At 43.3% G+C, this 27014-nt stretch overlaps 1 long non-coding RNA gene across 1 annotated transcript in view; it reads right to left on the bottom strand.

The window, feature by feature from the left end:
• The window catches only part of LOC149981256 (uncharacterized), a 376586-nt gene extending 355231 nt beyond the window's left edge, over window positions 1-21355 (bottom strand). Inside the window, exons 1-2 of the long non-coding RNA XR_016483306.1 lie at window positions 21217-21355; window positions 20787-20848 (exon numbers count right to left, since the gene is read on the bottom strand). This is a non-coding gene — a long non-coding RNA (uncharacterized LOC149981256). The remainder of the gene's footprint in view (window positions 1-20786; window positions 20849-21216) is intronic.
• Between the last annotated feature and the right edge of the window lie 5659 nt (window positions 21356-27014).

The raw sequence follows: 27014 nt of genomic DNA, 5'->3' as shown, positions 1-27014 counted from the left end.
AAGCATTATTTTGGTATAAAGTTGTCCTACAGACTATCAATGCATACTGTCCATTTTTTTTAAAGGTTGGAGTTGGATCACCATTCTCCAAAGCCCACAAGAGAACAAGTTATAAATACTATATGATCTGGCTGTAGATGGCGGTGATGTGCTATGAATGACCGTCTGTTCATCACACTATTGTGCCGATCCCAACCGTAATCTGCTGGCTCAGATCATTTCTTTTCACCGAACCCAACCGTAATCTGCCGGCTCAGATCATTTATTTTCATATTGTCCTTTCCAGCATGGTTCCAGTTATTACGATGAATGCACAACCACTCCAGCCCAGTACAGATCAGCTCGGCTCGGTTTAGTTTGGCTCAGTAGTGTGAAAAAGGTTGGGTCTGAGCTCACTGGTACCCTGTTGCCCATTAGCAACCATTAGTGGCCTGCCTCAGATTTTGGCACACCACTGGTAGTGGTGGTTAACCATCAGTCAGTGGGGTCTGTGTGACGATAGTCAGCGAAGGGAGGGCACTATGGTGCTAATGAGAGCAGAGGACGGCCTTTCCCTCTCTTTTGTCTCCCTCTCTCCCTGTGTCATTACCTTAATGTGTCTCCCTCGCTCCCCACTAAAAGGCCTCAGCCAGTTTGGCCTGAGGTACACAGATGCTAATCTGAAGCCCAGTGAAAATGGCGGCAAATGAAAATGAATTGATTCTCATTCAGGCTCCTTGTCAGGTTGCTGTTCTCTGCCCTGTGTTTTCTTAATATGCGGACCTTGCCTGTTGAACAATACGTGCATACCCCTACACCTACCCAACTCAAACACATGGTAATGTACTTGCCATTGCTAGGCAGGCCGAATGAGGCGAGCGAGAGAACGTAACGTCTTGAAACCTAGGTATGTATGAATTGTATGTACTGTACATTCGCTATTTGACCTGTAACCAGTGTAGACCTCAGACGATGCACATCTCAAGAACATCATTATATGTATAGATCATTTTGGACCATATTTCACAATCATATTGACTAATGAAGTTATTGCAAAGAGTAATAAGAATCTAGCCCACATGTTGTCCATTCACTAAACTGTAATGCATGCAATCACCCATTTACAAGCCATACATGGTGTTACAAAAACATTATACCAATATTGTGGTTTGAATATGGTGCTAGAGTGAAATCTATTAAAAGGAGGGTTAACTGTTCTGTGCGATTAGCGTAATGAGCTCTGATCAATTGTGGTGTAACAGGCACCAGAGCAGGAGTACACCCTCTTCAACCTCAGGAGGCTGAAGAAATGTGGCTTGTCACCGAAAACACTCACAAACTTTTACAGATGCACAATCAAGAGCATCCTGTCGGGCTGTATCACTGCCTGGTACGGCAACTGCACCGCCTTCAACCTCAAGGCTTTCCAGAGGGTAATTCGGTCTGCACAACACATCACCGGGGGCAAACTACCTGCCCTCCAGGTCACCTACAGTACCCGATGTCACAGGAAGGCCAAAAAGATCATCAAGGATAACAACCACCCGAGCCACTGTCTGTTCACCCCGTTATCATCCAGAAGGCGAGGTCAGTACAGGTGCATCAAAGCTGGGACCGAGAGATTGAAAAACAGCTTCTATCTCAAGGCCATCAGACTGTTAAACAGCCATCACTAACATAGAGAGGCTGCTGCCAACATACAGACTCAAATCTCTGGCCACTTAAATAAATGGACTTAATAAAGGTATCACTAGTCACTTTAAATAACGCCACTTTTGTCATGTTGTCTTGTCTCTGTCCTTTCCCTTCACCCTGTCTCCCTCTGCTGGTCGTGTCAGGTTACCTTTTCTCCCCTTCTTTCCCCCAGCTGTTCCCTGTCTCCTCCTAACTACCCATTCACCCCGTTCCCCACCTGTTCCCTTTTTCCCTCTGATTAGGTCCCTATATCTCCCTCTGTTTCTGCTCCTGTCCTTGTCGGATTCTTGTTTGTTTGTGTTTCATGCCTGAGCCAGACTATCGTCATGTTTGCTGTAACCTTGTCCTGTCCTGTCGGAATCTGCCGGTCTATCTGAGCCTACCTATGTTTTGTTATTAAAGAAGCTCTGTTTAAGTTAGTTCGCTTTTGGGTCCTCATTCACTCACCATAACAGAAGAATCCGACCAAGAATGGACCCAGCGACTTCGGATCCTCTCCACTCAGCCGTCGGGATCCAGGGAGCGATGCTAGGCAGACACGAGCAGGAAGTGTCTGCTGCTCGACATGCCGTTGAGACCCTGGCCACCCAAGTCTCCAACCTCACAGAACAGGTTCACCATCTCCGCCTCGATCCACCGGCCACTTCCAGGGCTTTCGAATCTCCGGAGCCCAGAATCAATAACCCGCCGTGTTACTCTGGGGAGCCCACTGAATGCCGCTCGTTCCTCACCCAGTGTGATATTGTGTTTTCTCTCCAGCCCAACACTTACTCCAGGAGCACTGCTCGTGTCGCCTACGTCATATCTCTCCTTATTGGACGGGCTCGTGAGTGGGGCACGGCAATCTGGGAGGCAAGGGCTGAGTGTACTAACCAGTATCAGGACTTTAAGGAGGAGATGATACGGGTTTTTGATCGATCTGTTTTTGGGGAGGAGGCTTCCAGGGCCCTGTCTTCCCTATGTCAAGGTAATCGATCCATAACAGACTACTCTATTGAGTTTCGCACTCTTGCTGCCTCCAGTGGCTGGAACGAGCCGGCTTTGCTCGCTCGTTTTCTGGAGGGTCTCCGCGCAGAGGTAAAGGATGAGATTCTCTCCCGGGAGGTCCCTTCCAGCGTGGATTCCCTGATTGAACTCGCTATTCGCATTGAGCGACGGGTTGATCTGCGTCACCGAGCTCGTGGAAAGGAGCTCGCGTTCTCCGTTGCCCCCCTCTCCGCATCACTACCATCTTCCTCTGCCGGCTCGGGAGCTGAGCCTATGCAGCTGGGAGGTATCCGCATCTCGACTAAGGAGAGGGAACGGAGAATCACCAACCGCCTCTGTCTCTATTGCGGTTCTGCTGGTCATTTTGTCACTTCATGTCCAGTAAAAGCCAGAGCTCATCAGTAAGCGGAGGGCTACTGGTGAGCGCTACTACTCCTGTCTCTCCTTCAAGATCCTGCACTACCTTGTCGGTCCATCTACGCTGGACCGGTTCGTCAGCTTCCTGCAGTGCCTTAATAGACTCTGGGGCGGAGGGCTGTTTTATGGACGAGACCTGGGCTCGGGAACATGACATTCCTCTCAGACAGTTAAGGGAGTCCACGGCCTTGTTCGCCCTGGATGGTAGTCCTCTCCCCAGGATTCAGCGTGAGACGCTACCTTTAACCCTCACTGTTTCTGGTAATCATAGCGAAACCATTTCTTTTTTGATTTTTCGTTCACCTTTTACACCTGTTGTTTTGGGCCATCCCTGGCTAGTTTGTCATAATCCTTCCATTAATTGGTCTAGTAATTCTATCCTCTCCTGGAACGTCTCTTGTCATGTGAAATGTTTAATGTCTGCTATCCCTCCTGTTTCCTCTGTCTCTTCTTCACAGGAGGAGCCTGGTGATTTGACAGGGGTGCCGGAGGAATATCACGATCTGCGCACGGTGTTCAGTCGGTCCAGGGCCACCTCTCTTCCTCCACACCGGTCGTATGATTGTAGTATTGATCTCCTTCCGGGAACCACTCCCCCCCGGGGTAGACTATACTCTCTGTCGGCTCCCGAACGTAAGGCTCTCGAGGATTATTTGTCTGTAGCTCTTGACGCCGGTACCATAGTCCCCTCCTCCTCTCCCGCCGGAGCGGGGGTTTTTTTTGTCAAGAAGAAGGACGGGTCTCTGCGCCCCTGCATAGATTATCGAGGGCTGAATGACATAACAGTTAAGAATCGTTATCCGCTTCCTCTTATGTCTTCAGCCTTCGAGATCCTGCAGGGAGCCAGGTTTTTCACTAAGTTGGACCTTCGTAACGCTTACCATCTCGTGCGCATCAGGGAGGGGGACGAGTGGAAGACGGCGTTTAACACTCCGTTAGGGCACTTTGAATACCGGGTTCTTCCTTTCGGCCTCGCTAACGCTCCAGCTGTCTTTCAGGCATTAGTCAATGATGTCCTGAGAGACATGCTGAACATCTTTGTTTTCGTTTACCTTGACGATATCCTGATTTTTTCACCGTCACTCCAGATTCATGTTCAGCACGTTCAACGTGTCCTCCAGCGCCTTTTAGAGAATTGTCTTTTTGTGAAGGCTGAGAAGTGCACTTTTCATGCCTCCTCCGTCACATTTCTCGGTTCTGTTATTTCCGCTGAAGGCATTAAGATGGATCCCGCTAAAGTCCAAGCTGTCATTGATTGGCCCGTCCCTAAGTCACGCGTCGAGCTGCAGCGCTTTCTCGGCTTCGCGAACTTCTATCGTCGTTTCATCCGTAATTTCGGTCAGGTGGCCGCTCCTCTCACAGCCCTTACTTCTGTCAAGACGTGCTTTAAGTGGTCCGTTTCCGCCCAGGGAGCTTTTGATCTCCTCAAGAATCGTTTTACATCCGCTCCTATCCTTGTTACACCTGACGTCTCTAGACAGTTCGTTGTCGAGGTTGACGCGTCAGAGGTGGGCGTGGGAGCCATTCTTTCTCAGCGCTCCCTCTCTGACGACAAGGTCCACCCATGCGCGTATTTTTCTCATCGCCTGTCGCCGTCGGAACGTAACTATGATGTGGGTAACCGCGAACTGCTCGCCATCCGGTTAGCCCTAGGCGAATGGCGACAGTGGTTGGAGGGGGCGACCGTTCCTTTTGTCGTTTGGACTGACCATAGGAACCTTGAGTACATCCGTTCTGCCAAACGACTTAATGCGCGTCAGGCGCGTTGGGCGCTGTTTTTCGCTCGTTTCGAGTTCGTGATTTCTTATCGTCCGGGCTCTAAGAACACCAAGCCTGATGCTTTGTCTCGTCTCTTCAGTTCTTCAGTAGCCTCCACTGACCCCGAGGGGATTCTCCCTGAGGGGCGTGTTGTCGGGTTGACTGTCTGGGGAATTGAGAGGCAGGTAAAACAAGCGCTCACTCACACTCCGTCGCCGCGCGCTTGTCCTAGGAACCTTCTTTTCGTTCCCGTTCCTACTCGTCTGGCCGTTCTTCAGTGGGCTCACTCTGCCAAGTTAGCCGGCCACCCTGGCGTTCGGGGTACGCTTGCTTCCATTCGCCAGCGTTTTTGGTGGCCCACCCGGGAGCATGACACGCGTCGTTTCGTGGCTGCTTGTTCGGTCTGCGCGCAGACTAAGTCCGGTAACTCTCCTCCTGCCGGCCGTCTCAGGCCGCTTCCTATTCCCTCTCGACCGTGGTCTCACATCGCCTTAGATTTTGTCACCGGACTGCCTTCGTCAGCGGGGAAGACTGTTATTCTTACGGTTGTCGATAGGTTCTCTAAGGCGGCCCATTTCATTCCCCTTGCTAAGCTTCCTTCTGCTAAAGAGACGGCACAAATCATCATCGAGAATGTTTTCAGAATTCATGGCCTTCCGTCAGACGTCGTTTCGGACAGAGGTCCGCAATTCACGTCTCAATTTTGGAGGGAGTTTTGCCGTTTGATTGGGGCTTCCGTCAGTCTCTCTTCCGGCTTTCACCCCCAGTCTAACGGTCAAGCAGAACGGGCCAATCAGACTATTGGTCGCATCTTACGCAGTCTTTCTTTTCGCAACCCTGCGTCTTGGTCAGAACAGCTCCCCTGGGCAGAATACGCCCACAACTCGCTTCCTTCGTCTGCGACCGGGCTATCTCCTTTTCAGAGTAGCCTCGGATACCAGCCTCCGCTGTTCTCATCTCAGTTCGCCGAGTCCAGCGTCCCCTCCGCTCAGGCTTTTGTCCAACGTTGCGAGCGCACCTGGAAGAGGGTCAGGTCTGCACTTTGCCGTTATAGGACGCAGACTGTGAGGGCTGCTAATAAGCGTAGAACTAAGAGTCCTAGATATTGTCGCGGTCAGAGAGTTTGGCTCTCCACTCAGAACCTTCCCCTTAAGACGGCTTCTCGCAAGTTGACCCCGCGGTTCATTGGTCCGTTCCGTATTTCTCGGGTCATTAATCCTGTCGCAGTTCGACTTCTTCTTCCGCGATACCTTCGTCGCGTCCACCCGGTCTTCCACGTCTCCTGCATTAAGCCCGTTCTTCGCGCCCCCGCTCGTCTTCCCCCCCCCCCCCCCCATCCTTGTCGAGGGCGCACCCATCTACAGGGTCCGCAGGATTTTGGACATGCGTCCTCGGGGCCGTGGTCACCAGTACCTTGTCAATTGGGAGGGGTACGGTCCTGAGGAGAGGAGTTGGGTTCCCTCTCGGGACGTGCTGGACCGTGCGCTGATCGAGGATTTCCTCCGTTGCCGCCAGGTTTCCTCCTCGAGTGCGCCAGGAGGCGCTCGGTGAGTGGGGGGGTACTGTCATGTTGTCTTGTCTCTGTCCTTTCCCTTCACCCTGTCTCCCTCTGCTGGTCGTGTCAGGTTACCTTTTCTCCCCTTCTTTCCCCCAGCTGTTCCCTGTCTCCTCCTAACTACCCATTCACCCCGTTCCCCACCTGTTCCCTTTTTCCCTCTGATTAGGTCCCTATATCTCCCTCTGTTTCTGCTCCTGTCCTTGTCGGATTCTTGTTTGTTTGTGTTTCATGCCTGAGCCAGACTATCGTCATGTTTGCTGTAACCTTGTCCTGTCCTGTCGGAATCTGCCGGTCTATCTGAGCCTACCTATGTTTTGTTATTAAAGAAGCTCTGTTTAAGTTAGTTCGCTTTTGGGTCCTCATTCACTCACCATAACAACTTTAATAATGTTTACATATCCTACATTACTCATCTCATATGTATATACTGTATTCTATACCATCTACTGCATCTTGCCTATGTCGCACGGCCATCACTCATCCATATATTTATATGTACATATTATTTTTCATCCCTTTACATTTGAGTGTATAAGGTAGTTGTTGTGAATTTGTTAGATTACTTGTTAGATATTACTGCATTGTCGGAACTAGACGCATAAGCATTTCACTACACTCGCATTAACATCTGATAACCATGTGTATGTGACCAATAAAATTAGATGTTAATTGATTTGACACCCCAACTCTTCCCTCCAGTCCCTTCTGCTCTGCCACACTGTCCATCCTGTTTGTTTACCAATCAATCGATCACCTTCCATTTTCTTTTTTTCCGTCCTTAACCAAGCCTCTCCTCCTCCACCGGGTCATTGAGGGGGTCAGAGTGGGCGTTCAGCTGAGCTCTAATCCCGGGGGTGGGGGGGGATCTCATTACTCACATGTATAGGACCATGTAAGGGCCTGTATCCACAAAGTGTCTCAAAGTATAGGAGAGCTGATCTAGGATGAGTTTTGTCCTTTCAGTCATAATGAATAAAATTATATGGACAGGGAGGACCTGATCCTAGATCAGCACTCCTACTCTGAGACACTGTGAATACAAGCCCAGACCTGGGTTAAAATAATATTGGTTTTCTTCCATATACTTTGAGCATTTGATTGAACCTTCCTGCAGTGCCAGATGGGTGGGGTTTGGGACTGTTCCATTGGTTCGATTCCGCCAGGTAAGTGCAGCTTAAAAACAAATGCTATGAAACCAGGTCTGATATTTTTTCATGAACATAGCAGCCACATCAAACCAAACACATTTGATAGTGGAGTTTATGGTTCTCTGTGACAATGTGCTCGGGAAATTCCCTCATGATCTTATCCATAGATATTTCTACAGAATGGCAAGGAATAAAATGAATCAACATAAATAGAACTGTGATTTATTCTCTGTGAGGCTGTTATTGCGGTTATCTAGTTGAATTTATGGAATGTCACACATGGTGTTTATCTAACTGGGATGAAAAACATCAAGACCTCCCAGAAAGGCCCTTTCAGATGGAACCCAATCACATTCAGTCCCTTTAGCTGATGACAGATAGCTTTACATCATCCCTCAGACAGTACCGTGAGACTGAGCTCACCCACTTAACACATAGACATTTACCATACATAAAATACCCCAAAAATCTGACAAAAAGTTACATTTCAGAACCTCAAACCAATCAACCCTCCCCCCCAAAAAAATTATAAAAAGCTTTGCCACGTTTTGAGAGTGTGAAAGAAAACGAGTGATGGCCCGCAATGAAAGGAGGGACATTTGCTAAGCTATCATTCATGAGTGAGGGTCCCATGCCTCCACAAGCTTGCTCCCAGCTCCACACACTTGTTGCCATTGTGACACACTGGCAGGGAGAAGCCTCTGTGGTCCAAAGGGATCAATTCAAATACTGACAACAACACACTAAACCAGGCTGCCATTTGTCCCAAGCAAACCCCCAAGAAACCCCTCTCTCCCCATCTGTCAGGGGGCCCCCAAGGCACATTGTGTGTATGTGAATGTGTGTGGGAGGGAAAGGGGGTGTGTGAGAGGAGGTTAATCAAGATTTGGATGAGGAAGAGAGAAGGGGGAGGTGAAGGAGTGTGTGTGTGTGTGTGTGTGTGTGTGTGTGTGTGTGTGTGTGTGTGTGTGTGTGTGTGTGTGTGTGTGTGTGTGTGTGTGTGTGTGTGTGTGTGTGTGTGTGTGTGTCTAAGAAAGAGAGGGAGTGAGTGGATGTGTGGGAGGAGAGGAGCTGGTCATTATGCTGATTTTCCTGTTTTCTTTTCAATGCCATTAGAAGAATACATTCTTGTACGTTCCTTTCTTTTTGGTCAGGCAGTCTCTGTCACCTACGCTGCCCATTTTTATGCTACAGCAAGGGTGGTCACAGAGGGAACTAGAATCTGGGAATCAGGTCAATTATAGACGATGTCTTGCTGATAAGAGAATGAAATTGAGAGAGAGAAAGACAGTGAGGGAAAGAGAGGGGGTCTGCTGTTTTATAATAAACCTTTAGAATAGCACCAGGTCACCTTACAGACAGAGTGGAGCTTGACTTGGCTGCCTGGTTTTGTCCTGCCTGTTGTGACGCTCCTAACAAGAGCCGTTCTCACACAGCAGCAGCACCCCCCCAGCTTGGTGAGCACTTTCTCACCAAGCTGCTTCACACGCATCTATGCAACTGCAAATTCTCAGTCCCTATCTTAATTAGAAAATCTGAACAGTCCCTTTTAACCTCTTCCATGCAGCAGACCATGTCAAAGCAACAATCCCTGTTCAGTTTTCATCCCAGTGGACCTGAAACTACCTGAGCGCTCTCCCCTGCTGACAGTAGCCTTGGATTGGAGTTGGCTCTAGGCCACAATAGGACAAGTACTGACCCCTGACCTTTGCAGCGACCCATTCTCTTCCAGGGGTTAGGGGCTGTGGCAGATGTGGGTAAACTTCCAGCGAACTAGAGAATGGAGCACACTTGTTAAAAGGGGGTCTGTTTTCTCCCTCTCTTTTGAGTAGGTAAACCCCAAGTGGAAGATGGTTCTAATTGGGAAAAGGTTAGAATGTGAGATTCAAATAGCAGCAGACCAGCTGAAGCACACAGTGGCTATCAGTGGAGGAGCAGGAGACTCAGTAGATGAAATGGTGCTGGTTCAGGCATGGTCCTAATTGGGGCTGTGTGTGATAGGTATCAAAATAAGCTCCCGATAACATCACTGCACACCAATTTAATTGGGATAGATCTAAATATGAAGAAAATACTAAATTGACAGAAAAGGGTTAGGGTTATATAGCTAGCTAGCAATTAATGTACACCTTGTAAAAATTAATGTGCACAAATATGTAAAATCTCTATGAACATTTAATGTACACCTTGTAGTCAGCGATTTTAAATGAATGTATAGAGTAGGCTAGGCCTGATCCCATAGAATCCCAGTGGGTTAGCCATAGTCTTCTCCTCTGCCTGCTACACCAGTTTCGCTCAATCACTGACTGACCATTTTCTGTTTCTTGGTGTATAGTCTATTTGAACAACCTGGGCCTACCTGTATATGACTGTATTGTTTGATTTATCAACAAAGTATTATGAACACCTATTTCTAACACAATTTGTTAAGCCAATGCATTTTTAAGAGATGCTTCTTTCTTTTTTTTACTGCGTTGATTATCTTTTTGGAAGTTTGGAAAGGGGGGAAATAGGGCATTCTAACAGACATGTCATTTCAAGGAAATGATGATGCGCACAAAAGAAGTCCTTCCACCGTTTCCATTGAAGAGGTGTGATGTCCCTTTAACGCCGGTAGGTGGCAATCATAAACAACTTCAGACTCGTAATGCCGACGATGAGAAGTTATGACCATCGACCGAGGATTATCCTGCAGCCAGAGCACGCCAATGGGTAATTCAAACCTTGCTGCGTTGTATCAAATGTTTAGATATTATCTTTCAACGCTTTCCTGTGTAAGTGCATGTAGGCTACTCAGTCAATGTTGCTCATCAATACGACATCAGCATAAAAAAACTCTTCGCAATTGCGACAACCCGGAAACGAATGTCATGATATGTTGTTTTGAGAACTAAACAAAGTAAACAAAATGACCTGCTACTTTTCCACAGTTATCGTCTATCTGGAGGCCATTGCCATCATATTCCTTTCTTCCTTTTTTCTCGCAGTCGACAAGCAACATTTTTTTTATTGGATGAGACTCACAATGTGCATTATCCATAGGCTGTACTGAAGTGTAGGCCTATGAAGCCTATATTGCCTACGTGGTCTGTATGTCACTCACCACAATGATGGGGACAGAGTCTCCATCATTTATGACATAATCGGTTGAATTTTTAGGGCAACACTCCCAATATAGATTTTTGTCTCTTACCTACAATATATTTCAACGTTTGTCGTGTTCATGATCAATGGAAGCCCACATTCCTTGCATTGAGATTGGCTTAACAGTTTAATTTGGGTTGCCTAGTTTTCGACTTGTCATTTTCACATGAAAATGAAAACATCCAAACTCAGTCCTGGGGACCCAAAGGGGTAAACATTTTGGTTTATGCCTTAGCTGATTCTCATTCGAATAATAAAAGCTTGATGATTAGTTCATTATTTGAGTCAGCTGTGTAGTGTTCGGACAAAAAATGAAATGTGCACCCCTTGGGGACCCAAGGACCGAGTTTGGGAAACACCTCAGTAGAATAATGCCTTTCAGGAATTCTGCTGACTTCGGATAATGAGTTTTGAGACTAATGGTTAAAGGCACTGGCCTGTAAGACTTGCAGAGACAATGGTTGGGAAAGGTAATAACCAGGCATTTAAATCACCCCAAATGGGACAGGCTCATTGGGCACTGTGGGGAGACCCTCTCTCCAGCCCTGTAAACTCCACTCATCTCTTTGCTAAAAAATGTCAGGAAGTCAAGCCGAGCATTCCCATTCCTGGGGTGTCAGCGGGGTAACAGCACCGGTGTGTCCCGAGTGTGAACCTCTTCTCATTTTTCCATGGCCAAAGAGTCATAAATGTCTTGTTCCTATTGTGTGGGAACTCATCATGGACATTGTCTCTGAGGCTCTGCTCACCAGTAGCCAATAAGGTGAACATGGTCTCCTATCGAGCTGCAGTCTAGCATTCCTGGCATTTCCAGTCGGCTTTCTGGCATAAGGTCAGCAGAGACACGGTCAAGCCGTGGAACGAGTTTTTGGTCCTTCTCCCTAGTATGGAGACGGTTGTTGTCTCCTGGTTGGAATGTCTTTGTCTCCCAAACATGCTGCCCCCCAGAGTGATGGTCAGGACAGGACCCAAATAAACTCATTTGAATCTGTGTCTAGACAAAGTCAGAGTTGCTAAATAATTCTGACATTAGTGTATTAGTATTATTCACTTCTCTATCTGAGGAAATTGATTATCAGTTTCTTGATTTCTCCACATTTCTGTCTTAATCATGATACAGTAATAATCTCTCGGCTGCTGTTTTGTAACGTAAGTGTGTGCTAAACACTAACAATATATGGGCCTATTGCCATCTTCCTCAATCACATAAAACTGTCCTGACCGGCATAACAAATCAACTTTCCAACACGTCTCTGAATGCGTCAGCACTCTCCTTTTTTTTATATGCTGCTAGCTGTATGGTAGAGCACTGTGGTCAAGAAAAACTGTCTAGCTTTAAGATCTGCTGTCAAAGTCCCCCCTCCCCTTCTTCGTCACCATGTAATATCTTTAATCTCTGGGGTTCCTTCCTACCTCTGCTGCTTGAGCGCCGCACTAAATGTGTGGAGAGAGGGTGCGAGATCTCAGCCACTCAGCTGCTCTGGGGTCAGTGTTGTGTTACAGTGAATGACTTCACTCCTGCAGGGCAGGAGACTGTGCTGACACACGGTCTAGCAGCCTCATAGCTAAGGCATCTCGTCCTAATCACTGCTGCAGCAGGAGTCCCTGCTTCATTATGAGCCCTGCACTACTTTCCCAGGAAGGTAACCAGGGGCATCCTGGCCTTTACCACAATACACTCCGGGGGGGCGGGTGCAACCATCTATAATGGTGTCATTTTTCCTGGTCTTAATCAAAACGCTGAGAGATTAGATTTTTTTCTTCTTTCAATACTTAAGCCTAACTATGTTATGTAGCTCTCTTGCTGTTTGGTTTTACTACATAGTCAAAAGGATTCAGTAGATTACTGTACTTTTTTCGCCACTACTTATAGGAATTTATTTGTTTTCTTATTTTTGTTGCTCTCGCGATCTTCTTTCTGTTGACAAGTAAGTTGGCTGGGCGGGACCTTGACATGGGACATGTTCAGTGAATGAGTGGAGAGATATGAGTGGAGAGATATTGTGTGTGTTAGTTTCCGCTTTGTGGCTAGTCACTGAGTTCCTGCGCAATGTGTGTGTAAGCTATAGAGAGATAAAATAGCACAGAGCAGGGCCCTCTGGTTGTGATTTAGGCTTCCTCAGGGCTTTCATTTTGTGTGGAATCTAATTAGAAGTGGAGCCGCTAGGAACTGGGGGTCCTGCTGTGCTCTGTAGTGCTGTCCACCAGAGTGCCATGTGACAAACTATCATTTGAGTATTGCAGACAAACACCCCTCCTAAATATATCTTCTCCACTCATACCTGGTAGACTCTCTGAGGTATTCCCCCTCATGTTCATCATTCAATGACTGTAAATCTGTAGATTTGAATCTGAAAATGTACTGGGAATCAATCTCCTTAATTTGAGCATATTATTATATCTGGCTATCAGCCTGATTTACAAGTATAGGTGAGTCATAAAAGTACCCATTTTCTTTTGCTGACAAAAGCGAGTAACATCAACTCTTACTTGCTGTGGGAAATATGCATGCCAAAACACAGTGGAACCAACCAGAGAAGAATGCAGTTTAACAGTCCTGAATTAGTCTCGTTATTGAGAGATTATTAGCTTTAATCTAGTAAAGAGGGAGCGTGACGTCCCAATCACCATCCAGGTCTTTTCAAACAGAAGGGGGATGCAATTATTTTATTTTTATTATTATATTTGTATGAACAAAACAAGTACAAAAACAGAAACATACAAACAAGAGTACATAAACCTAACAGACAGGGGTATTAAATATCGAGATATATTTTCAATTTGTCAAAGTTTTATGGTACGTATTGCTTTCTTGTTTTTACACTTAGTGATGGTTTTTAAATATTATTTTGAAATTATCTTAAACAATGTGAGGAGGGGTTTGTTCTCCGCCCACTTCATTTCATGGATAAAGACTCTGCCATGAAAAACAAACAAATTAACAAATAAAGTTTAATCAGAGTCCATATCATTTGGATCAAAATAAAATATAATATCAGTCTTTCAAATCAACATTAGTAGTCGTTTCGCTATAAATAAAATCTTCTATCGCACTCCAAAATCTTCTGACACAAGAACAGTCCCAAAATAAATGGTCAAGAGTCTCTGGGTCACAGCCACAAAATACATATTTGTTATCAATAGCTATTTTGAATCTGTGTATAATACATTTCTTTACAGGGTAGATTCAATGAATGAGTGTGTATGATTCTTCTTTCCCCTTTGGGTGCTACATACAGTATTACCACTTTTCTTAATAATTTAGTATCAACCATTTTAGTTACTGACAGAGGGATATCCAAGGCAAGGGAGGTATCAACTCATCTGGACAGACCTTCAGATTTGGACAAAAGTACATGTCCAAATAAAGAAACACTTCTAAATAACCAGGAGTTAAATCTCTTTCCAATTTTCTCTACAATAGTAGAGGAATTCAAGTTGGCCCTTTCTTTCAGATCTTTGCTATTCTTTAATGATCACATCTTTTACAGGGATATTACATACTGAGTTTAAGTCACATCTTTTCAACGCAAATAATTCACATTTCGTAATATTCAGAGATAAACCAGAAACATGTGAGAAGGAATTAATACACTCAATAGCTTTCCTGACTTCATTATGATCTTTTAAAAACTGGTGGTGTCGTCAGCCAATTGTGAAGATTTCATCTCTTTATCTTGTGTCTGAATGCCCCTAAAACTATCCTTGTTGATATGAAGTGCCATAACTTGTCTGACCAATACATTTTTTTGAAATTGGGCATTATTTAATTGTGCGTCTATTGTCGAATCTCTGTGAATTTCCATGGGATAATTTAACAGAGATGTTACTATTATTGTAAAGGGACTTAATTACACTTTGAAAATATTGATCAAAACCGAAGAGTCCCTAAATTAAAATAATGTTAAACTATATCAAAAGCCTTGTAAAAGTCTAGAAATAAAATAAAGCTATCTTTCATAACGTGCTCGTTGTAATCTGTCCAGTCCAATACTAGTCGAATGTATTACATGTACAGTACCAGTCAAAAGTTTGGACACACCGACTCATTCAAGGTTTTTTCTTTCTTTATTTTTCTTTCTTTGTACCATTTTCAAAACTGTGAAATAACCAAAAAGTGTTAAACATATCAAAATATATGTTATATTTGAGATTCTTCAAATAGCCACCCTTTGCCTTGATGACAGCTTTGCACACTCTTGGCATTCTCTCAACCAGCTTCATTAGGAATGATTTCCCAACCGTCTTGAAGGAGTTCCCACATACTGTATGCTGAGCACTTGATGGCTGTTTTTCCTTCACTCTGCTGTCCAACTCATCCCAAACCATCTCAAATCAAATCAAATTTTATTGGTCACATACACATGTTTAGCAGATGTTATTGCGAGTGTAGTGAAACACTTGTGCTTCTATTTCCGACAGTGCCGCAATATCTAACAAGTAATGTAACAATTCCACAACCCCTACCTAATACACACAAATCTAAGTAAAGGAATGTAATAAGAATTTAAACAATACCAGTCAAAAGTTTTAGAACACCTACTCAAGGGTTTTTCTTTGTTTTTACTATTTTCTACATTGTAGAATAATAGCGAGGACATTGAAACTATAAACTAACATACAGTGGGGAGAACAAGTATTTGATACACTGCCGATTTTGTAGGTATTCCTACTTACAAAGCATATAGAGGTCTGTCATTTTATCATAGGTACACTTCAACTGTGAGTGACGGAATCTAAAACAAAAATCCAGAAAATCACATTGTATGATTTTTAAGTAATTCATTTGCGTTTTATTGCATGACATAAGTATTTGATCACCTATCAACCAGTACGAATTCCGGCTCTCCCAGATCTGTTAGTTTTTCTTTAAGAATCCCTCCTGTTCTCCACTCATTACCTGTATTAACTGTACCTGTTTGAAATCATTACCTGTATAAAAGACACCTGTCCACACACTCAATCAAACAGACTCCAACCTCTCCACAATGGCCAAGACCAGAGAGGGTGTAAGGACATCGGGGATAAAATTGTAGACCTGCATAAGACTGGGATGGGCTACAGGACAAAAGGCAAGCAGATTGGTGAGAAGGCAACAACTGTTGCCGCAATTATTAGGAAATGGAAGAAGTTCAAGATGATGGTCATTCTCTCAACAAGCTTCATGAGGTAGTCATCCTGGAATGCATTTCAATTAACAGGTGTGCCTTCTTAAAAGTTTATCTGTAGAATTTATTTCCATCTTAATGTGTTTGAGCCAATCAGTTGTGTTGTGACAAGGTAGGGGTGGTATACAGAAGATAGCCTTATTTGGTAAAAGACCAAGTACATTTTACGTCAAGAAGAGCTCATATAAGCAAAGAGAAAGAAAGTCCATCATTACTTTAAGACATGAAGGTCAGTCAATCCGGAAAATATCAAGAACTTTGAAGGTTTTTTCGAGTGCAGTCGCAAAAACCATCAATCGCTATGATGAAACTGGTTCTCATGAGGACCACCACAAGAATGGAAGTTACCTCTGCTGCAAAGGATAAATTCATTAGAGTTTCCAGTCTCAGAAATTGCAGCTCAAAGAAATGCTTCACAGAGTTCAAGTGACAGACACATCTCAACATCAACTGTTCAGAGGAGACTGTGTGATTCAGGCTTTCGTGGTCGAATTGTTGCAAAGGAACCACTACTAAATAATAGGAAGAGACTTGCTTGGGACAAGAAACCCAAACAATGGAAATTGGTCTTTTGGTCTCAAGTCCAATTTGGAGATTTTTGGTTCCAACCGTAGTGTCTTTGTGAGACGCGGTGTGGGTGAACGGATGATCTCTGTATGTGTATTTCCCACCTTAAAGCATGGAGGAGGTGGTGTTATGGTGTGTTGGTGCTTTGCTGTTGACATTGTCTGTGATTTATTTAGATTTCAAACGACAATTAACCAGTATGGCTACCACAGCATTCTGCAGCGATATAACATCCCATCTGGTTTCGGCTAGGTGAGACTATTTGTTTTTCAACAGGACAATGGCCCAACATACCTCCAGGCTGAAAGGGTTTTTTTACCAAGAAGGAGAATGATGGAGTGTTGCATCAGATGACCTGGCCTCCACAATCCCCCGACCTCAACCAAATTGAGATGGTTTGCCATGAGTCGGGCCGCAGATTGAAGGAAAAGCAGTCCAGGTGAAGCTGGTTGAGAGAATGCCAAGAGTGTGCAAAGCTGTCATCATGCAAAGAGTGGCTACTTTGAATATTCTCAAATATAAAATATATTTTGATTTGTTTAAAACTTTTTTCGGTTACTACATGTTTCCATATCATGTAGGGGTAAACAGCAAACCAAACGGAAATTGCAACCAATCACGGCCAACCTTAACTAAGAAATACATTTGACGATAGAACCTTACCCTCTTTCTAGGCAAGTCTATTGTCCAGCTACCTGCTAATAGGCATAATGGCGCAGTACGACGTGACCGTGTGAGTTTGAAAAAGTATTTTCCAGTAAGCGACAATTTGTTTACCTGCTTTAGACAACTTGGTTCCAATATATAACAATGTGCGCTGAGAGTCGGGAAGCAAGTTCAGGGAGTGAGTGTTTTAATAAAATAAATGGAACATAATACAAAACAAGAAACACTAACAGCACACAGACAAGAAACAGAAACAATGACAACTGGTGAAGGAACCAAAGGGAGTGACATATATAGAGAAGGTTATCAGGGAAGTGATGCAGTCCAGGTGAGTCTGATGACACGCAGGTGTGCGTAACGATGGTAACAGGTGTGCGCCATAACGGGCAGCCTGGTGACCTAGAGGCCGGAGAGGGAGAACACATGACACAATATTTATGTAATGCAGTGATATTTATTCCCATAGTAATTCGTTATGGATCCATAACTTCTTAGGGCTAGGCCCGTTTTTTCTCAATTTCTGCCTGAATGACGTGCCCAAAGTAAACTGCCTGTAGCTCAGGCCCTGAAGCCAGGATATGCATATCATTAGTACCATTGGAAAGGAAACACTTCGCAGTTTGTGGAAATGTTAAAATAATGTAGGAGAATATAACACAATGGATATGGTAGGAGAAAATCCAAAGAAAAACCAACCTAATTGTTTTTGAGAGAGACCATCCTCTTAGAAATGCAAGAAAAAGCTCATATTGTAAAATAGCTCCCTGGATGCAATTCATATGGCTTCCACAGGCTGTCAGCAGTCTATGTTCAAGGCTTCAGGCTTGTAAATTCAAAAACATAGTCTTGGAAATCCGTGTTTGTGTGCGCCACAAAGAAATTACGCATCTGCTAAAATCGGTTTCCTATTGAACATACTTCTTTCAGAAAAAAATATTATAGTTTGATTACGTTTTAGGGTATCTGAGGAGTAAATAGAAATGTATTTTGACTTGTTGAAACAAAGTTTAGGGGTAGATTTTCAGATTCCTTTCTCTGCATGTTGAAAGACTGGATTACTCAAATCGATGGCACCAACTAAACTGACTTTTTGGGATATAAAGAAGGATTTTATGTAAAAAAAACAACACTAGATGTTGTAGACCCTTTGGATGACAAATCAGAGGAAGATTTTCAAAAAGTAAGTGAATATTTCATCTTTATATGTGAATGTATGAAACCTGTGCCGGTGGAAATCATATTTTGAAACAATCGCATGGCATGTTTTCGCTGTAATAGCTACTGTAAATCGGACAGTGCAGTTAGATTAACAAGAATTTAAGCTTTCAGCTGATATAAGACACTTATGTACCTAAATGTTTAAAATCCATAATATTAATTAGAATTTATTTGAATGACACGCCCTCCAATTTCACCGGAAGTTGTCCTGCTAGCGTGACACCGATCCTTAATTAATCTAAATAAACAGGCATTTTGAAATAGTATTTTTATTATTGTTTTAGTAATGAAAGCTTAAAGATGAACAAATACAGGACTGTACAGTCGTGGCCCAAAATTTTGAGAATGACACAAATATTTGTTTGTTTGCTCCATCATGCTGGAAAAGGCATTGTTCATCACCAAACTGTTCCTGGATGGTTGGAAGAAGTTGCTCTCGGAGGATGTGTGGTACCATTCTTTATTCATGGCTGTGTTCTTAGGCAAAATTGTGAGTGAGCCCACTCCCTTGGCCGAGAAGCAACCCCACACATGAATGGTCTCGGATGATTTACTGTTGAAATGAAACAGGACTGATGGTAGCGCTCACCTTGTCTTCTCCGGGCAAGCTTTTTTCCAGATGCCCCAAACAATCGGAAAGGGGATTCATCAGAGAAAATGACTTTACCCCAGTCCTCAGCAGTCCAATCCCTGTACCTTTTGCAGAATATCAGTCTGTCCCTGATGTTTTTCCTGGAGAGAAGTGGCTTCGTTGCTGCTCTTCTTGACACCAGGACATCCTCCAAAAGTTTTCGCCTCACTCCTGAGCAAGCTCTGTACTGGTGGTGCCCGGATCCTGCAGCTGAATCAACTTTAGGAGACGGTCCTGGCGCTTGCTGGACTTTCTTGAGTGCCCTGAAGCCTTCTTCACAACAATTGAACCGCTCTCCTTGAAGTTCTTGATGATCCGATAAATGGTTGATTTAGGTGCAATCTTACTGGCAGCAATATACTTGCCTGTGAAGCCCTTTTTGTGCAAAGCAATGATGACGGCACGTGTTTCCTTGCAGGTAACCATGCTTGACAGAGGAAGAACAATGATTCCAAGCACCACCCTCCTTTTGAAGCTTCCAGTCCGTTATTCGATCTCAATCAGCATGACAGAGTGATCTCCAGCCTTGTCCTCGTCAACACTCACACCTGTGTTAATGAGAGAATCACTGTCAGCTGGTCCTTTTGTGGCAGGGCTGAAATGCTGTGGATTTTTTTTTTGTGGATTCAGTTCATTTGCATGGCAAAGAGGGACTTTGCAGTTAATTTAAATTAATCTGATCACTCTTCATACCATTCTGGAGTATATGCAAATTGCCATCATACAAACTGAGGCAGCAGACTGTGAAAATTAATATTTACGTCATTCTCAAAACTTGTGGCCACGACTGTACAGTATATGCCTTTACATTTGGATAATTTGGCCACCTGCATTTGTTTATTCATCTATAGCAGAACAGCAGAATGGTCCGGATGGCCCTTGCTGTGCCTGGTGAGCAGTTGGTCAAAGTTATGTTGTCAGAAGAAGATTGGAAATGTCAGGGTGAATCGATGACCTGATGAATCCGCCAGGTATGTTCACTTTGCCGGTCGGAGGTGGAGTTCCAGAGCTCACATGTGTGCCTGGCATGGATTGATTGACTCCATCTCGTTCCTCGCCCGCGTCATTCTCCGCCTGACTCTCCGCCAATGCCGCCTGGCTCTGAACCAATGCATCAGCTGTCGCCCATATCTCTGCCCTCAGATAATGTTTCTCCTTCTGCTGGTCTGCCTTCAATGACTCGATCCCGGTCTTCAAAGTTTGAATCTGATCCATGTGCACCTTCATCAGATGAGCAGAATGGTACCGCCCTGAGCCCCCATCAATTACAGTGGCCTATGAACAGGCGCAATTGTCGATAATACAGTAAAGTAGGCCTAAAAATGCTTAAATAAATCGACTACTGGTCTTTACTGTACGCTGCACATTTTTACATTTTATTCCATTTCCAGCGAGACAATTCAAGCCATTGACTCACTGATGAATGAAGATGATGAGAGATCGGCAAGGCAATCTGTAATCTGCTGGCATCACGGCACAACAACACCATTGCTCTTCTCAAAGTCAGAAGACAGTTGAAGAAACTTGCGTGTACTTATGGAAATGCTCGTTAACCTTTCTGATCTCCCCATCCCGGATCCGGGTTCGTGAATACAGACTCAAGCTCATTACCATAACGCAACGTTAACTATTCATGAAAATCGCAAATGAAATGAAATAAATATGCTAGCTCTCAAGCTTAGCCTTTTGTTAACAACACTGTCATCTCAGATTTTCAAAATATGCTTCTCAACCATTGCAAAACAAGCATTTGTGTAACAGTATTGATGGCTAACGTAGCATTTAGCATTAGCATTCAGCTGGCAACATTTACACAAAAAAACAGAAAAGCATTCAAAAAAATCATTTACCTTTGAAGAACTTCAGATGTTTTCAATGAGGAGACTCTCAGATAGCAAATGTTCAGTTTTTCCTGAAAGATTATTAGTTTAGGACAAATCGCTCCGTTTTCTGCGTCACGTTTAGCTATGAAAAAACCCCTGTATCCAGGATTGTGTAAATCTAACAGCAAGCGCATTAGCATAACACAACGTTAACTATTTATGAAAATCGCAAATGAAATGAAATAAATATGCCATCTCTCAAGCTTAGCCTTTTGTAAACAACACTGTCATCTCAGATTTTCAAAATATGCTTCTCAACCATAGGAAAACAATCATTTGTGTAAAAGTAGCTAGCTAGAGTTAGCATTTCGCGTTAGCATTTAGCGTTAGCATTAGCGTTAGCATCCAGCACGCAACATTAACAAAAACATAAAAGCCTTCAAATAAAATCATTTACCTTTGAAGAACTTCTGATGTTTTCAATGAGGATACTCTCAGTTAGATAGCAGATGCTCAGTTTTTCCAAAAAGATTCCTTGTGTATTAGAAATAGCTCCGTTTTATACATCACATTTGGCTACCAAAAAAAATCCATAAATTCAGTCCTCAAAACGCAAACTTTTTTCCAAATTAACTCCATAATATCGACTGAAAACATGGCAAACGTTGTTTAGAATCAATCCTCAAGGTGTTTTTCACATATCTCTTAATTGATACATCGTTCTTGGAAACATGCTTTCTCTCCTGAATCCCAGGAGAAAATGCCTGCACCTGAAGATTACGCACAAATTTAGACAAAGGACACCGGGCGGACCTCTGGAAAATGTAGTCTCTTATGGCCAATCTTCCAATGATATGCCTGCAAATACGTCACAATGCTGCTAAGACCTTGGGCGAACGACAGAAAGTGTAGGCTCATTCCTTGCGCAATCACAGCCATATAAGGAGAGAATGGAAAACAGAGCTTCAGAAATTCTGCTAATTCCTGGGTGATGCATCATCTTGGTTTCGCCTGTAGAATGAGTTCTGGGGCACTTACAGACAAAATCTTTGCAGATTCTGAAACTTCAGAGTGTTTTCTTTCCAAAACTGTCAAGAATATGCATAGTCGAGCATCTTTTCGTGACAAAATATCGCGCTTAAAACGGGAACGTTTTTTATCCAAAAATGAAATAGCGCCCCTAGAGCTCTAAGAGGTTAAGACATGTTTTATATATATATTTTTTTGAATTCTGTACATTAACCATGTGTGTTCGCTTGTTTTGTGCTGTTCTGTAGTTTCGATCCGATGATCCGTCTGACAAATAAAGACCTTTGAGTCCTGCAGGCCCAGGCATGGATCAAAGCTAGTGAGACATTCAATGATGTCATCTTCACAAATGAATCAACCGTGGCCCTTGAGCAATTTGCTCAACATTGCTACAGAAAAAAAGGAAGAAGGTCAAGCAAGCCGAGTCCCAAGCATCCTCTCAAACTTCATATGTGGGGGGTGAATTTCTCGCCAGGGACCAGGCCCATATTTGATTTTTGGTGGTACGTTTGGCAATTTACAAATCAAAAGGTACATAAAATATTGTAACCTACACTGCACGGACTGCTATGTGTTCCACAATAATTCACTGTTGCCTACTTTTTCAGGTATCATGGCTTGAGATTTCTTTGAGGAAGAAATCATCAAGAGATATGTTGGACCCTATGTAGGAGAGGTGTTTCTGGGACCACATCGTTTCTTTCAAGGTAGGATTATAGCAATATTTTGTTATGTTTAGGCCTATATACATGTATATTTCTAGTATTGTACCTAATGTTGGCTGTTAGGCTAAATGTATTATTTTCTTCTCCAAACACAGACAATGACCCAAAACACACTACCGCCCGGGTTTGCATTACAAATGAGGGCATAAACTGGGTCAAGATGCCAGCAGAGTAAGTAGACCTTCATGTAGTAAAATAAAGGTTGAATAAAAATAAATAAATAAAAGACCTACAACACATACGGTAGGCCTACAATATATCGGAGGGCATGTTGTTCGGACCTCTGGCAGTCTCTATGGGGGTACCACAGGGTTCAGTTATTGGGCCGACTCTTTTCTCTGTATATATCAATGATGTCTCTCTTGCTGCTGGCGATTCCCTGATTCACCTCTACGCAGACGACACCATTCTGTATACTTCTGGCCCTTCCTTGGACACTGTTTTAACTAACCTCCAAACGAGCTTCAATGCCATACAACACTCCTTCCGTGGCCTCCCAACTGCTCTTAAACGCTAGTAAAACTAAATGCATGCTTTTCAACCGTTCGCTTCCCGGACCCGCCCGCCCGACTAGCATCACCACCCAGGACGGTTCCGACCTAGACTATATGGACAACTATAAATACCTAGGTGTCTGGTGAGACTGTAAACTCTCCTTCCAGACTCATATGAAACATCTCCAATCCAAAATCAAATCTAGAATCGGCTTTCTATTTCGCAACAAAGCCTCCTTCACTCACGCCGCCAAATTTACCCTAGTAAAACTGACTATCCTACCGATCCTCGACTTCGGCAATGTCATCTACAAAATAGCTTCCAATACTTTACTCAGCAAACTGGATGCAATCTATCACAGTGCCATCCGTTTTGTTACCAAATCACCTTATACCATCCACCACTGCGACCTGTATGCTCTAGTCGGCTGGCCCTCGCTACATATTTGTCGCCAGACCCGCTGGCTCCAGGTCATCTATAAGTCTATGTTAGGTAAAGCTCCGCCTTATCTCTCAGTTCACTCGTCACGATAACAACACCCACCCGTAACACATGTTCCAGCAGGTATATCTCACTGATCATCCCCAAAGTCAAGACCTCATTTGGCTGCCTTCCCTTCCAGTTCTCTGCTGCCAGTGACTGGAACGAATTGCAAAACATCACTGAAGTTGGAGACTTTTATTTCCCTCACTAACTTTAAACATCAGCTATCTGAGCAGGTAACCGATCGCTGCAGTTGTACATAGTCCATCTGTAAATAGCCAACCCAATCTACCTACCTCATCCCCATACTGTTTTAATTTGATTTACTTTTCTGCTCTTTTGCACACCAGTACCTCTACTTGCACATCATCATCTGCTCATTTATCACTCCAGTGTTAATCTGCTAATTGTAATTATTCGCTCCTATGGCCTATTTATTGCCTACCTCCTTATTGCCTTTTGCACACACTGTATATAGACTATCTTTTTTTCCTACTGTGTCATTGACTTGTTTATTGTGTTATTGGCTTGCTTATTGTTTACTCCATGTGTAACTCTGTGTTGCTTTGCTTTATCTTGGCCAGGTCGCAGTTGTAAATGAGAACTTGTTCTCACCTAGCCTACCTGGTTAAATAAAGGTGAAATAACAAAAGAAAATAAAAAGAAAATCTATGAAATAAAAATGTATCTCTACATGTAGGTCTCCTGATTTAAACCCAACTGAACTTGTTTAGCATCAACTGACAACATTAATCTGTATCTCTGCCAAGCCTACAAGCAAAGATGAACTGGTCAAGGCCATCAAGATGTTTTGGCTAGAGACATTGACGGTACTACAATGCAACAAATACAATGATCATCTCAGCAAGGTTTTACCCGTGGACGTGGAGCTGGGTGGAAGTGCAACTAAAATCTAGTTTATGTAACCATCTGCATTTTGAATGTCTTTTTTTCTAGTTGTTTTATTAGCGAAAGCATAAAGATGTTGATTAACAAATACGGTACTGCTGTTTTGAGTTAGAAATGTAACACTTCAGAGTACTTAACCATCGAATACATTGCAGGTAGGGGGATGTTCACACCTTCAAAAGATTGGGCTCACTTAGAAATGTCCTTGTTTTTGAAAGAAAAGTACATTTTTTTGTCATTAAAATAACATCAAATTGATCAGAAACACATTTGATATCTCAAAGTGCTGTACAGAAACCAGCCTAAAAACCCAAACAGCAAGCAATGCAGGTGTAGAAGCACGGTGGCTAGGAAAAACTCCCTAGAAAGGCCAAAACCTAGAGAGGAACCAGGCTATGAGGGGTGGCCAGTCCTCTTCTGGCTGTGCCGGGTGGAGATTATAACAGAACATGGCCAAGATGTTCAAATGTTCATAAATGACCAGCATGGTCAAATAATAATAATCACAGTAGTCGTCGAGGGTGCAGCAAGTCAGCACCTCAGGAGTAAATGTCAGTTGGCTTTTCATAGCCGATCATTAAGAGTATCTCTACCACTTCTGTTGTCTCTAGAGAGTTGAAAGCAGCAGGTCTGGGACAGGCAGCACGTCCAGTGAACAGGTCAGGATTCCATAGCCGCAAGCAGAACAGCTGAAACTGGAGTAGCAGCAGGGCCAGGTGAACTGGGGACAGCAAGGAGTCATCATGCCAGGTAGTCCTGAGGCATGGTCCTAGGGCTCAGGTTCGAGAGAGAGAGAAAGAAAGACAGAAAGAGAAAATTAGAGAGAGCATACTTAAATTCACACAGGACACCGGATAAGACAGGAGAAGTACTCCAGATATAACAAACTGACCCTAGCCCCTGACACATAAACTACCGCAGCATAATTACTGGAGGCTGAGACAGAAGGGGTAACTTGAAGTATGTGGCCCCATCCGATGATACCCCCGGACAGGGCCAAACAGGAAGGATATAACCCCACCCACTTTGCCAAAGCACAGCCCCCACAACACTAGAAGGATATAAACCAACCAGTGTTTTTTTTTACCACTATCTTTGAAATGCAAGAGAAAGGTCACAGTTACAGCCATCACTCTGTTTGTAATTCCAATAGTGTCCATAAGATGGCATCAGTGTATGTGCAAAGGTTCAGATGGATAACTTGAAGTATGACTGAACCTCAATACTTTTAGTGTGATGTCCCAAGGCACATTTGGACAAACTGTGAAGGAGACATTTGCATTCATATTCAATTTTTTTCTGCAAGAATATCGTCAAATCTGTATACTTGCACTTTGATTATTTTTCTAAGTATTAGTAGCCATATTATAAGTTCAACATTTGCAAAACAACCAGTTCAACAAATGTTGAACTTCATAACTCTGAATATCCTTATAATTTCTGTCCAAAATGAAAAGGCATGCTGTCGTACAAGGTTAGTAGCTATATTTTACGACATATACATGGTTTTCGTAAAGCCCAGCTCATTGGTTATCTAGCTAGCTTTGTTTGACCCCAATTGGTGCTTATTTGACAAAGATACAGTCGTTCAAGTGATGGCTGCCATCGTCATCTGCGTGCCATGAACGCATAGCTCTCTGACCAAATAGGGTGTCCTGTAGGATATACTACACCCCTGAAATAGTGAAGTCTTGTTACCTTCTAGGATCTCTGAGGAATAGATACAAATGTGATTTGACTGGTTGAAACAACGTTTAGAGTTAGATTTTCACAGATTCCTTTCTTTGCAAATTGAACGAGTGGAAATACAAAATTGATCGTGCATGCTATATGGACCTTTTTAGGATATGAAAAAATATTTTATCTAACAAAACGACAATTCATGTTATCTCTGGGACCCTTTGGATGATAAATCAAGATTTCAGAATATAAATACACATTTCACCTTCAGAGTTGAATTTATCAAAGCTATCGCAGTGAAAAAAAGTGTTTTGTTGTTAGGAGCTCTCCTCAAACAATAGCATGGCATTTTTTCGCAGTAATAGCTACTGTAAATTGGACAGTTATATTAACAACAATTTAACAACAATTTAAGCTTTCAGCTGATATAAGACACTTCTATGTAGCAACATTTATTGTTTCTCTAAAATCTGTGATCTTGTCATAACGTGCAGCATTATTTACAACTGTCTCGTTGACGGAATGTCGATCCTTATAGTGCCCGCAAAACACCAGTCTCAACTGTAACCACAATGTCACAAATCATTTGGATCTACCTTTCCAATTACTTTTAGAGTTTGGGATTAATTTGATTCATATTATAGTGTTTCTATTATTATTTTTTTTTAATGAAAAAACACTCTGGGTTTCCATTAGGATGGAACAAAAAATATATATACAATTATTAGTTACATTGTTTTAGTTTGAACGTGCAGACTGGCACTAAGAACAGTGGGAACGCTTCCCTAGTCAGCGACATTATTAGTGCAATGCCCCTTAAAGTGTTGCTCTGTGCTACCTAGGGTGACGGGGTGAGGGTTATTAACAGGGTTAATAATATAATATATCTGTGAGAATGTCCAAGGGGCTTTTATATGATTCTAAATTAATAATA

This window comes from Oncorhynchus mykiss, chromosome 9, assembly GCF_057628025.1.
Source record: "Oncorhynchus mykiss isolate SJ-2025 chromosome 9, ASM5762802v1, whole genome shotgun sequence".
Classification (NCBI taxonomy): domain Eukaryota; kingdom Metazoa; phylum Chordata; class Actinopteri; order Salmoniformes; family Salmonidae; genus Oncorhynchus; species Oncorhynchus mykiss.
Note: the sequence above shows the minus strand (reverse complement) of the source record. Positions and strands in the feature narration are given on the sequence as shown.